This window comes from Rhipicephalus sanguineus, unplaced genomic scaffold (genome assembly GCF_013339695.2).
Source record: "Rhipicephalus sanguineus isolate Rsan-2018 unplaced genomic scaffold, BIME_Rsan_1.4 Seq9603, whole genome shotgun sequence".
In the NCBI taxonomy this organism is placed as follows: Eukaryota; Metazoa; Arthropoda; class Arachnida; order Ixodida; family Ixodidae; genus Rhipicephalus; species Rhipicephalus sanguineus.
In genome coordinates this window covers 1-12651 of record NW_023616383.1, presented here as the reverse complement: position 1 = coordinate 12651, position 12651 = coordinate 1, and positions in this window count along the sequence as shown.

Below are 12651 nucleotides of genomic sequence, written 5' to 3'. Positions count from 1 at the left end.
CGTCACCAGATCTTACCTGGAGCACCTGTCCACAGCTATTTCGATGGGAGGTGCTGGACGATTGTATGGGAAGCGACCACTTTACGATACTGATGCATTTTCGCACAGGCTACGCCAATACGAAGAAGCCAAACGCCACTACACGGCTAAGTCACATCACACACTGGGACAAATACCGCGAGTTCCTGCAGCAGCAGCCTCCAGCCAAGAACATTGACCGTCTGGTATCACAGCTATGCGCAGCAAAGCGGAAAGCCATGAAGAACCTGAGGGTTCCTTTTGACCATCCAGAGCCCGACCTTATGGAATATAAGGCTACGGATTCTCTCCCAGTACAGACGGTCTGGCCACGCTGCACACCACAAAGCACGGTTGCGCAAAATACAGCGTACCATCGAGGAATATACGACTACGCTCGCGTCAGACCGCTGGATGGTAATTTGTGAATCCATCAACGGGCAGACCCACACATGGAAGGTTTGGGCCATTCTGCGCTTTCTTCTCGGACAGCGCAAGACCTACAACGGCGCGGCTCGTGTGGCCATCCGGGAAGGCATCAGCGCTCAGGAGCTCGCCGAACAGGCCGCTCAAGTGTTTTTCCCGCAGACGTCTCACCCCACAGACACCACGTACCTGAAGGACGAAAGTTCTGAGGACAGCGAGCCACTGAATAGTCCCTTCACCATGCTCGAGCTGGAGCATGCCTTGCAGCACGCTAACGCACGTAGTACTCCAGGAGCCGATGGGGTGTGCGTTGCTCATCTACGCAATATGCCCCTTGAGCATAAACGCGCTCTTCTGGAAGAGTTTAACCGCATCTGGAATTCTGCCCTCCACATGGAAGTTTTCGGTGGTCAAGCCCATTCCTAAGCCTGGTAAACCACCGCATACCTTATCCAACCCCCGTCCGATCTCTTTAACCTCGTGTGTTTGTAAAGTAATGGAGAGCATGGTCAACACTCGCTTGATGTGGCACCTTGAAGATCGCGAGCTTTTGGCCCCAACAATGTACGGATTTCGCCCAGGGCTATTCACTCAAGATATACTCCTCCGCCTAAAAGATGATGTCCTCGACCCTAACTCGGTGCACCCGCGGGCTGTTGTCGGAGTGGACATACGCAAGGCATTCGATGGCGTCCCACACAGTACGATCATGAACAAGGCACGTGCCCTTGGCCTTAGAGGGAAAATGTACAACTTCATAGCGGGTTTCAAGTTGGTACATGCTTACTGAAAAACCAAAAAGACGCGTACCATCAAGGAAAAAGGTAAGGACAGGACAGAAACGGCGTCACTCGCAACTAACTTTATTGCCAGAACATCAGCGACATATATAGCCACAGCGACCCTGCGCGCGCACATCGCCTCACAAGCTCGTCAGAAAACACGCGATAACATGATCAACTAATCGAAAAATGAATCGATGAAACTAAATTCACCCCCACGCAGAGTAACAGATGTGTCACTAACACAGCATCAACAATGGGTTGGTGCCGCTGGAAGTGCAAGCTCTGTTTGGGTCCGTCAAGCCATCACTGAGTCATTCGAGGAGGATATGCCGGATTTGGAAATCGGAGCTGTGGAGACAGATTCGCTTCCTTCAAGACTGTTTGCGTGTCAAGTGCTTTGAGTTGGACACTGGGTGGTTCGCGCACCGTAGGCTTAAGCTTTGTCAGCGAGCCATAGCGCAGACTACTGAGTTTTGGTAGCGATGTACGCTGAATCACCTCCCGAAGGGTGCCATGAAGAAAACTGCTCAGCCGACCCAGCTACGCGTCTTAGGAAACGTAGACCTTCCTGAGGGTATTTCCAAGACTTTCAAGAAAGGCCCCAAGCTTTGCGTGCCTCCAAGTCTCCGTGTCCACGAGTTGCTGGCCTTGAATCGGCGTGTGGCCAATTGTGCGGATGGTGACGACCGTGATAGATGCCTATTGGAGGGTGTTGATTGCCTGCTGAAGACTGTGCAGCGTACACATCTTCTTCCCAAGGATACGACTGGGCAAGTGGTCACATACTTCAGGACAAATAACCTCCAACTTTTGCAGTCCGACAAAGAGGGTGGCTTTGTCGTCCTGTCGGCCGAGGCGTTTCGTGAAAAAGCTGCACAAGCTATAGCCAAGAACTTTGCCCAAACGAAGACACAGCCAAACAAGGTAAAAGCTAAGGCGATCTTGCTCTGCAAGGACCTGCAGCTTCACATTCTTTCAAAAGCCATCAGTTCCTCGAAGCGAACCGCGCTGTCTGTGTTTTTTAGTGTAAAAACTCATGAGGTCGACATGCCATTCAGGTGAATTGTCAGCGAACGGGAATCTTGGCAACAAAATGTGAGCAAATTTTTACTGAAGCATCTTAATGCGCTTATTGTGGATGACCCTTTTCTTGTTAAGAAGTCAAATGATGTTACACAGTTCTTGATAGGCCTAAACGAAGGTGGCAATGCTTTTTCTATTGATGTTGAAGATTTGTTTTATTCGGTTCCCCACGCAGAGTTGTTTTTAGTTGTTAGAAGCTGTATTGAGCAGAATGGTGTTCTTGCCTTTGAGCGCGCCACTGGCATTTCCCTTGACAACTTTATGACGTTGCTCGAATTTTATCTATGTTCCACGTTCGTGTGTCACGATAGTCAGTTTTATATTCAAAAAAAAGGAATCTGTATAGGTTCATGCGTGGCACCTGCGTTATGTAACATATTTTTAGCGGATTTTGACAGAGAAGTGGCTGAGGTAATTGACGATGCTGAAGTGAAGATTTTTAGGTATGTTGACGACTTTTTAATCATTTTTAAAGCTAACCCTTCTTTGACAACCACTAACTCAGTGAATGAGGTTTTAGCTGTTTTTAAATACGCCAAGGGTCTTTTATTGACGCATGAGCTTCCTGTTGGTGGTGTGCTGCAATTTTTAGACTTGAGTCTCACTTTCTCGGAGACGCACATATGTTGGGCATATTGCCCACGTGTACGCAAGGCACTTCTTCCTTATGATGCCTCGCATTCGAAACTTGTCAAGAGGGCCGTTGCTTCCATGTGCCTGGAAGCAGCGCTGGTGAAATCATGTCCTCATCGAATGCAGGAAAGTTTCAATAATCAGGTCACGAGGCTGTGTTCAGCCGGCTAACCTGGTTCTGTCGTTGTTGCAGTCTCGGAAACCCTCCTTCAGAAACTGAAGGGATCGAGAAGAAATAGGCAGCCGATGGAAAAAAGGCCCGTGGTTATGCCATATGTGCACAAGGTTGCTCACAACCTTAAGAATGTGGCTAACAGGTACAAGGTACCCTTGGTGTTCTCGGCGCCCCGCAAGTTGGCTAGCCTGTGCCCACGAATTTCTTCTGCACCGAGGCCCTCCCCGTGTGGGAAGAGGCACGCAAGGCCCTTTGTCGCCTGCTCGGTTGGCGTGGTGTACGAGATCCCGCTTAGTTGCGGTAGGGTATATATCGGCCAAACAGGCCGGTGCATAAACAACAGGATGAGGGAGCATGAACTTTCGGTGAAAAATAAACTTTCAGCACATTTGCCTGTGCATTGTGGTTCCTGCAAGTGTGAGCCTGGGTTTGCCAGTGTTTCCGTTCTTGGAAAGAGTAACGATGTCTTAGCGCGTGAAATTATGGAAGCATACTATATTAGAAAGAAGCAAGAATGCTGTGTTAGTGACACATCTGTTGCTCTGCGTGGGGGTGAATTTAGTTTCATCGATTCTTTTTTCGATTAGTTGATCATGTTATCGCGTGTTTTCTGACGAGCTTGTGAGGCGATGTGCGCGCGCAGGGTCGCTGTGGTTATATATGTCGCTGATCTTCTGGGAATAAAGTTAGTTGCGACGTGACGCCCTTTCTGTCCTGTCCTTACCTTTTTCCTTGATGGTACGCGTCTTTTTGGTCTTTCAGTAAAGATGTGTAAGAAGCTTCGCCATTGTTTTAGAAAGTCCCGTTAAGATTGCGCGCCGCACGCGAATGTTTGGGCGTTGTCGAGCGATAACGACGCGCTTGACCGCTTGTCAGTTGATCGACGGACGCCGCTTTGTTCGCCGCAGTTCGTGCTCATTGTGCATCGCTTGTACAGTGACTATTTCGTTTCTTGCCACAAGTTCGCCAAATAAAAGGCTCGTTTTTATCCTGCTGACTTGTGTCTTCGTCCGCGTCACGACCACGTGACAATGTGTACTCTACTCCTGCAATAGGCATACATATGACTGCGGTTTCTGAAAATAAATAAATAAATAAATAAGAAAAAGGCTCCTGACTTTTTTTTTGAGCACTTGCGTGTCTGCGGTGAGGAATCAGTAAAATCGACATAAGAGCTGCATTGGAAGCGGATGCCATTTTGCGACGCAAGTAGTCACTGACGTTCAGCGCCAACCGAGGAGTATAAACACGATGACGGCGCTTCTTTTTTCGCGGGTACAGACAAGGCGCCCGTGACACGGCCGGAGCTTTTCATCCTGCATCATCATGAGCCTGACTGCACCGTGCGCAGGGCCTCGCCCATGTTCCACCAATCAACCAGGTCCTGTGCTTGCTGCTGCCACGTTATACCCGGAATCTCATCTGCCCACATAAGTCTGTCTTCCCCTCGCGCGTTTGCCTTCTCTTGGAATCCAGGCTGTTACTCTTTATGGTCAGCGATTACGGGTGTGCGTATTTCATCTCGAACCGAATTCCAATCGAATAGTGCCGTATTGTCGCCAAAAATGTCGAATACAACATATTTTATTAAAAATTAAAAGAAAGAACAACGGTAATGTTGAGCTTCATCGTCATGAGCGATCCGGGACCATAAATCTTCGGGCGCCCGTTCACAGCAGCGTTTTATGTACGCGCCTCAACAAAGGGAGTTTCTGAACAAATGGTGCGCTGTGGCAGTGGCGTCAACTAATTTTCACATGCGAAGCCACTCCGAGCAGGGGCGTAAGCAGAATTTTTTTTTTATTATTTGGGGGGGGGGGGGGCAGGGCCACCTTCTTTATATGATGTGGGGGCCGGACAGCTAGTTGGGGTCGAGCGTCATTTTGTGCTGCGTTTCCCATGGCAGAAAAAAAATTTCGGGGGTGGATGAACGGGCCCGGTGTGTCACTCCCTGGCTACGCCACTGACTCCGAGGGTATCGGGAGCCGGTCGGGACGTTTTACGGCTCTTGCGGCGTACGCGACCGAATTACGCAAGAAGTCCGTGCCTTCGTTTAGCGAGCGAAGTTGTGAAGAGCTTGACAGTTTCCTCAGCTTTTTTTTTTTACGTACGAAAATTACATATACTCCTTTAAATAAACATGCCCTCGCTTTTGAACTATGATATCGGAGAAAGTTTTAACGAAAGGCCTACTGTAACGGATTAGCGTTAGTTTTAGCCACCACAACCCAACCAAGTTGCACCATTCGCCTTTGTCGCGTTTTAGATATTCGTCCTGTCCAATTATTCGAAACCTCGAATAGTATAGCTATTCAAAATTAGAATCGAATTATTCGATTAGGTATTATTCGATTCGAATTGAAAACTGGAATATTCTCACTAGACCCTAGTTATCTTGCCTACGTACGCGCTCCTGCAGTGCCCATTTCTTCTTCTTGATAAGATGTCCTGAACAACCGTCTGTTCCCTCGTGTTGTCCCTTAAGGTTACGCCTATCATTTTCCTTTCCATGGCTCGCTGTCTCGTGCGTCCTACGCCCTTGGCTAAATTCTATTGAACCCGAGGCCCACCAATGCAAAAGTTGACGCCACCATCGGCCTGACGTGCTAGGCAGAATCACGTGGTCACAGCGGCTGCAGCGCCTACTTCGAGATCGCCGAAGCAAGCTGAAAGCGAAATGTTAGAATGCCACATGCGTTGTAATTTTCATTAAGAAGGCTTCGGGTATGCGCTTGACGGCATTTGAAAGCACTCCCATATGTAGTCGTTCCTCTTTCAACGGCTCTTATATGTCTTCCAAGATCGCACTCGGTGCCTCAGTGCAGGACGTACCCAACAGTGCCCTGTGTAACCCTTCACCATGGCCTTCACACGTCTCCGCAGGGTAAGAATCTGCTTAAGGACAAGAGCGATCGGCTAAAACACGCGCGTGCAGCCAGCATTTCCTTGTGAAATATTCCTCCTTCGGCCAGTAGCAGAAAGCGCTCGCCGATATTATAGCCCGTGCACATTGGTCGGCTAATGGCACTTTTCTCCCGCAAGCTACCTCCACAGCGACCGATTCACTCCCAAATTCAAGTTGGCCCATTGATTTGTTTTCTATGGAGCGTCCTATTGCCGGACCGCGATGTTGGCGCGATTCCAGAATTGCTGGAGAACTCGCCGGAGAGTCTTGGGAATTAAAAATTTCCATTGCCAGTCTGTATATCTTGTTTTCACGCTGCTTTGCGGCTACAAGCTTGTTGCTGCGATAACTGCGATTCCTAGCTCATGCGGGTCCTTGTCTACTGGCGTAGCTGGAGTCCGGCGAATGTTGCTATGTGATGCGCGTTCACCTTCGCTTTGCACGATGCCACATGTTTTGGCTCATAGACTGCTTCACTTTCAACACAAGTCGTGAAGCCTGCGGTCTTTAGAGGCGAAGCAGCTTTTGCTCGGGGCTGTTTCCGTCCTTCCATTGGCGACCGTTCGCTCGGGAACCATGTGTGCTGGCACGCGCTAGCGCGTTCGGGCCTGTGTAAGACGCTGTGGCCTCTCCCTCTTACACTCTCTCGGCAATCATGTGATGGCGTCGGGGAACGACATTCTGCAGACGCGCCATGAACCAACGAGTTGTATTTTAGTCAGAACGCGCTGGCACGTTCGGGCCTGTGTAAGGGGCTGGGTAATACCCCTGACACACGGGCAAAAGTAACGTGCTTTGAAGTAAACGACTTCAGTGATGCTACCGAGGACTTCTGATTTGGAGCAATTTTTGGAGCAGCAAAATTTCCGTTTTGGAGCACTTTGGAGCAGCAAAAGTTTCATCTTGGAGCACTTTGGAGCAGATAATTTTGCATCTGGGAGCACTTTGGAGCAGCGACTTTTACATCCTGGAGTGCAATACAGAAGCATAATGCATTAACATTCAAGCACCTGAGTACTATTATGGGGCTCTTATGAAGGCTAGAAATATTTCGATTCATTGCAAATCTCATGGAAAAAATCATCTCAGGAACATAGGCGTGCGCACAGGGGGGGCAGGGGGGGCGCGCCCCCCTAATCACTTAAGAGGGGGGGTGTGCAAAATCTGCCCCGTACATTGACCCTTGCGATAGCAATTATATGGACACTCTCGGCGGATTTTTGCCGTCGCCGTTGTCGTAATTTTCCGTATAAAGTCCAAATTAATAACATCACCACGCGCAGTCTAGCCGCGGGTAAAAGCTCGCGAGCGCTGGCGACGAACGCGGCTGAAGCGGAGATTAAACTAGCCGGACGTCTGTCTCCGTCGCACGGACAGCGCATGAGACAACACCTTCCCGCGTGCGGGCCTGCCGTCGATTGCTCATCAAACAGAGGAAACGCCCCGCCTGTCTTTCGTAAGGAGCATGAAGGGACGCCAGGGGAGCGGAAGGGGGGGAGGGGGACTGCATCGTTCGAAGGGCGCAGTAGCTTGCGCGCGCGCTATCTCGAGGCATCAGGAGACGGCTCGTAAGCTTGCTGTGCTCTCAACGCTTACTTCGTGTTTAGAGAACTCAGAGCAAGAAAACGCTTCGGTTCCTGGAGGGGCCATATTCCCTTACACCAGCGTTTTGTTGAGTTACGCGAGATCGGATCCAAAAGAGTTAGCTGCTAGTCTTACTTCGTTTCACAATACAATTTTTTGGTATCGCATTCATTGCTTCGCTCTTAAGCGAAACTGGGTTTTTTTAACCGTTAGCTATTGACCTCCGAAAGCGAGGGGCGGACGTGTAACATGGCGTAGCCGCTTCAATGTGGGCCGTCAGCGACGCAGCGACGGGCCCGCTACTGACAGCTGCGCATTTGCGGCTGCTCCGACCAGGAGATATGATTTTACTAATGAGATGACATTTAAAAAAAAAAGCAAGCAAAAAATTCGAATTGGCACCCTAGCACGTGAGCTCGAAAGGGCAGGGCCTTTTAGGGGTTATTTACCGCAGAGTGATTACAAACTCAGACGTGCTGGCGGAAGGAATTACGAAAAAGCTGTTCTGGATGAAGATCCATGGATAAAGTATATCTGAGGAAAAGTGTCAACGCGTTTCCACCGTTCGCGTGCTCTTCCATAAACGCGAAGCAAGGAAAATTCGATATTGTCCCATATATCTACTGCGAGCGATCCCAGATTTCATTCCGCGATGTCCGGAAACAGAAGTGACAGACATTTTAGCGGCACTCATGTAGTTATTACTGAACATTGCTTTCCTTACGTGCCGTGCGACGCTTGAAACGAGCTATCAGCAGCGTTTCTGGAACAGACGACGTCCGCCGATGAATCGCCGTCGCACTTTCTCGCTACCGATAGGCCTAGACGTCATGAGCCTCTGCGGAGAGCGCGTTTTGCTGTCGAGCCGACTTGCAGAACAGAAGCTGCGTCGGCACCGTGCATGGCATCGTGGCTTACTCGGAACGCACGCGCGAGCGCTATTTATTCAGCGGAATAATTCTTGGTCCATAATTGCGACTTTATTGGAAGCCCCAAGATCGAGCTGCACATGTTCTGACGCGCCGGCGGTGCGATTGCCGGTGATAGACGCCCCCAAACCAGAGACTTTGGCGCAGTTTGGCGCAAATTTCGTCGATTATTATATGGATGGCGCAGTAAATACAATTTGGCGCACTTTGGCGCAGTTGGCGCAGGAGTGGAATCACTGCGACTTTTGTCGCCCAAAGGGACCATTTGCAGAAAGGCTGCGCCGCTGACACACGGCACCGGACTAGTGCTTTATGTGGTTCCTCAGAAGAACGCTGAAAATAAATGGCGCTTCTTGTGCGAGCAATGTATATTGAAAAAAAAAAAAAAACCTGCGCATGTAGATCACTTGTAGCGATACCAGTATTCAGAAACGTTTGTTTTTAATGTTTGACGGCTTATATTGCTCACGTTCGTTTATTTTTTTATTTTTATTTTTTTTGCAATTTTAGCAGCGACCTCGACTGGCTTTGCAACTATGAACAGTCGGTGTTTTGGTGCCCACGTTTTTGCTGTCCTTTCTCACGTTTGTGTCAGTGCCGGCGTGCCGCGTTGTGCTCATAGCGTTATTCACACAGCTGTGACCATGTGACGGATTAGCGGAGTAATTAGCGATAGCGATAAAGGAATGAATGAATGTGACCTTTATTGAAATAAAAGGACGACTCTTGGTCGCTGTTGGGGATAAGGTGGGAAATGGGTGAGGGGATTAAAGGGTGATGATCATCTTCACGTCACGTCCTCGCACGGAACAGTCGACCTCTCCTACACCACTCGAAACAGGCCACTTTGACTACCGTATGTTGCGAGAGCTTTTTGGGCATCATGGTCAGACGTGGAGCTGTTATGTCGGCGTGCAGCAGGTGTTCAATGTGACGTCTGCCTTTTGAGAAGGCTGCGCTTGTCCAAATGAGAAATGTTCTAAATCTGCTCGGCACAGCCTCTGACAGTGTGTGCATCGCGTAGAAATATTTTCCCTCGAAGGTCGGGTAGCTTGCTGCCATTTGTCTGGTATGTGTGGTGTGTATGCATAGTTAGCCATAACTTTGTTCAAAAAGATTTCTTGTTGACGAGTGAACCCACCCTTGTCATTTAGTATGCGCGTCGGTGTAGCTTCTAATAGTCGGTTTTTGCTGTCTGCTTTCATTTTAGTGCGAATGTAATGCATCAGTGCTCTGCTAGGAGAGCCTTCTTCCGGGTGTGGCGAGGAACTGGGGTGTGGGGAATTGTATATGTGATCAAGCCCACCCGCTTGAGCGGCGACCGCATGAGTGGCTGCGTTTCCCCCGTCCGTGCCAGTGTGCCCCGGTATCGAGAGAATTTGAACATTTGTCCCGATGTCTTGAATTCTTTTTATCTTTGTTCTGGTGTCGTTGGCTACAGCATCTTCAGTCGTTGGCGCCGTTAGTTCAGTTACCGCTTCGTACGAATCTGTGAGGATGCGATAGTGAATTTTTTTACTATTGATGCCTCCCAAATCGAGGGCAATAGTATTGACGGCCCCCCATATTGCCAATAACACTTCTCGGCCTTTTGGCTAAGATCAATGTACAGCGATAAGGGAAAGAGTTGCGGTAACCCTTGTTGCTCTCGGATTTCTTGATGGTTAGATTACCGCAGTGCAGGCGAAAGTGTAGAACATCAAACGACGACTCGCCAGAGTCTTTACAAACGAGCGAAGAGACGCGTCTTCACACTACAAGAGCGAACAAATGCACACAGCAGAGGCGAGGGCCACCGAAGCCAGCGCTCTTTAAAATGCCTGTGCAGGCATGCGCTTCTCGCTAAGCCTTCTTGTGGGACCGCGTATGGCAAGCACGCCGATCAGCGATAGGGGAGGTGACCTTGCACATCGGGTTTTGCAGGTACGGTGATAACAACAGACACTAAAGACACAAGCAACACAAGCGTGACGCGCGCGACAATACACGTGTGGGTGTGACAACCGGCGACAGCGCGCACCATGCCACTGTCAACACCAACGTGGCGGCGCCAGTGACGTGATGCGGGCATGCGGGAGTATAGCTACTGTAGACATTTACTGTTCGACAAATCGCTTCACTACTAAAAATGAAAACATTTTCTCTAGGGGAAAAATCACGGGGTAACCTAGCGTTGTGACACGCTTTCTTCTATTGATCAATTCTGCACAGTGTGCGAGAGTACTCCCTTACTTAATGGGAGATGGTGTAACTTTTTGTCAATGATGCCATCCTCATTGCCTCCATTACTTAAGTGCGCGATTAATTTATTATACAGTCAGTGGTGTAGCTGGGGGGGAAGCACACCAGGCCCGTGCCCCCACCCCCTTCCCCAGAAATTCTTTTCTCTCACGGGATAGAGCCCACCAAATGACACTCAACCACACTCACTGCCTCGATCCCATGTCGGATCAAGGAGGTGCCCCCCCCCCCCCCGAAACCAATTTCTGCCTACGCCACTGTATACAGTCGAACCCGTGTATATCCAACTCGTTAAAGAACGGGAATTAGTTCGACATGTCGTATACTTCAATATAACATTTTAAACGAGTATTGACACCAATTTTCGGAGCTAAGTTTACTCTGCCATTCAAATCGCCTACCTACAGAGACGGCTCTTAGCAAATATGAAACTCAATAAATGCTCATAAGATATCTAATTTTGATAGTAAAGCCAATTTTCGCATGGTGCACCCACTGACATCGACACTGGCGTGAAGTTAGGCTAGAGTGCCAATTCTGGTGACTTCACGCGCCACTAAGGCTAGTTGTGATGACGTCAGGAACCAAAACATAGAAAATGCCCGCTTGCGCGTCACCAAAGACATTCAAAGCGGCTGCTTGTGCGTCACCAACGTAGCCACGCAGCGGAGCGGCCGTAGAAACGCCAGGATGTATTGCGCGCGCACGTGAAGAGAAACCCATGCCGTGTCGTGACTTCAGGGTACAGCAGAAACCGAAACGAGTTTTAAGACCATCATAGACATGCGCACAGGGGGGGGGGGGGCAGGGGGGGGCGGCCGCCTCCCTATTCACCTAAGAGGGGGGCGCAATGTCAGCGCCACACATTGACATAATTGGGAGGGGGGGGGCGCTGCGACGAACCTTCGCCCCCCCCCTCCCCTGAAGGAAACCCTGCGCACGCCCATGAAAACCATGTAATAAGTTTTCAGGGAACACTCACGCTTACTAATACGCTAGGCTGTTGAGGATTTGGTATTTCATTTGAAGCAAAAAAAAACCAACAACTAAAAATTTTCGTGTCACTACCCCTTAAAAGAATTTACCGTATTTACGATTTGAATTTCGTTGCGCAAGTTGGCTTCCCGGTAAAGATGGTCGATTAATTTTTTTAATCGATTAAAGATGGTCGATTAATTTTTTTAATCGATTAATCATTAATCGTTAACCGATTTAGCCTTTAATCGATTAATTGCTTTCGGCGGAAAGTTTTAATCGATTAATCGATTAACCGACATTTTTTATGGGTGCTTTAAAACCGATATCTCTTTGTTTTAGAGGCATCGTTCGTGCTTGATATGGACCCAAATCTTTTTATCAGACGCGCTCACCATCGAAAATTTCCGCTTTCGAAGGTGTCGACGACGGGCTTCTTGTGTCCAGTGTGCGAAAATTCCCACTTTCGCACACTGGACACAAGGGGCCCGTCGTCCGGAGATGGCTGTTGGCTAAATAGCGAGATACTGATAACTTACATGAAGAGGCCGATTGGTGTCGTCAGGATAGGGTTCTTCAACACTGTCACCTTCGTCGTTACCACCTTTCTTTGGGAGATGGCTCTTTGGCACGGGAATAGAGTGGGCGTGCAGCTGGTGATATCTTAGAGCCTCCGTTGCTGGCTTCGAGAAGTGCTTGCCACATTTATTACACCTTGCAGTCTTCGTTTTGTCATCTTCAGCGAACAACGACCAAACTGCGCTCCTCTTCCGATTGCCCGGCATTATGACATCCCAAAGGTAGCAGTATAACCACCATTGTGTAATAATTACACAGTATAACACGCACGCAATGCAAGCCCCACGTAATTCTGAAGGCGACGCTCGACCAGCCTAA